Raw genomic sequence first — 1260 nt, 5'->3', positions numbered from 1 at the left:
AACCTACCCCAAGCAGCTCCTTTCTAATTCCTAACCCTCTTCCGGCTTTTCATGGCCAGACCCTGAGTGAGTGGAATGCTTGGAAACAGGGAGCCAAGGACAAGATCAGTTTATGCTATTTGATGGCGACCGAAGCTTTTACGACCTGAGAAATGGGGGCTCAGAAGATAGAGTCTTGCCAATCTTGGTCCGCAGAAAGGCCCGAAATGAGATTCAAGGCAGGACAACCCTACATCAGATTGCAGAAGTAGGCGCCTATGCTAGAATGCATACCCTCCACACCATTCATCTAGAGGATGCTCACGAGAGATCAGAGAGAAACCATGAAACCCTACTGCAAGCACTGACTGAATCACGAGCCGAAGTCATAGGGCTCCAAGTACGCCAGATGGAGTGCGAAAGACACCTACGTGACATGGAACGTCAATTGGCTGAACTAAGCGTTCACCAGAGGGATGACCGTCGCCAGTAGTAGACACTTTACTTTATTTCCTTATAAAGAGGAATCGTATTTTTCTGTCTATGCCTGATGTGGCATTTTCTATGAAATTATCTTGTACCTTAAGTACTTTAGTTAGGTCTTTATGCTGTCAGGAACTATCTTCTGTGGATATGATGTGAGACCTTTACAAGGTCATTTTCCAGAATCCTTACATCGTGAATATCAAAGATATTGACAGCCGGCTAACTTCTGTGTCATTCTTCATTCAAGTACTTTTATCTTACTTTCATTAGAGTATATCGGAATCATGCTTTAGTCAAGTCATTGGACTATGGTGATTTATCTCCGGAGACATTTCCAAGTCTCTTTCAGTGGTTGGATCTTGTTATTCACTAACCCCGATACCTCAGCTCGAACATCAAACGTCTTGAGACCATTCTACGAACTTACTTTTACTCATTGCTAGGACTGCATCATAGGGATGTAGGTCAAACCTTCGTAATCATACCTCCAATCTGTTCTAGGACTGCATCATAGGGATGTAGGTCAAGCTCTCGAGAACATACTTCTATTCTTTTCTTAAACAGTCAAATTAAGTCTAGGTTCAACCATGCTCACTCACAAATTCATTTTCTTTCCGTAAAACAGAATCATGTCGCCAAAGAAGGACGAGCAACCCATCAACCAAGCACCAACCCTCCAGATTGATGCAGCTACCGTTCAAGCTGCAGTCTCGGCTGCCGTGTCAGCTTTTCTGACGCACCTTAACGCTAACAATGCGAATGTTAGCGGGATTGTTTGCAACAATTCCAATCCGA

The sequence above is a fragment of the Lactuca serriola genome, chromosome 8 (assembly GCF_051521515.1).
Source record: "Lactuca serriola cultivar US96UC23 chromosome 8, Lser_US96UC23_V15, whole genome shotgun sequence".
NCBI lineage: Eukaryota > Viridiplantae > Streptophyta > Magnoliopsida > Asterales > Asteraceae > Lactuca > Lactuca serriola.
The sequence above is the reverse complement of the archived record's forward strand: the minus strand, read 5'-3'. Positions refer to the sequence as shown.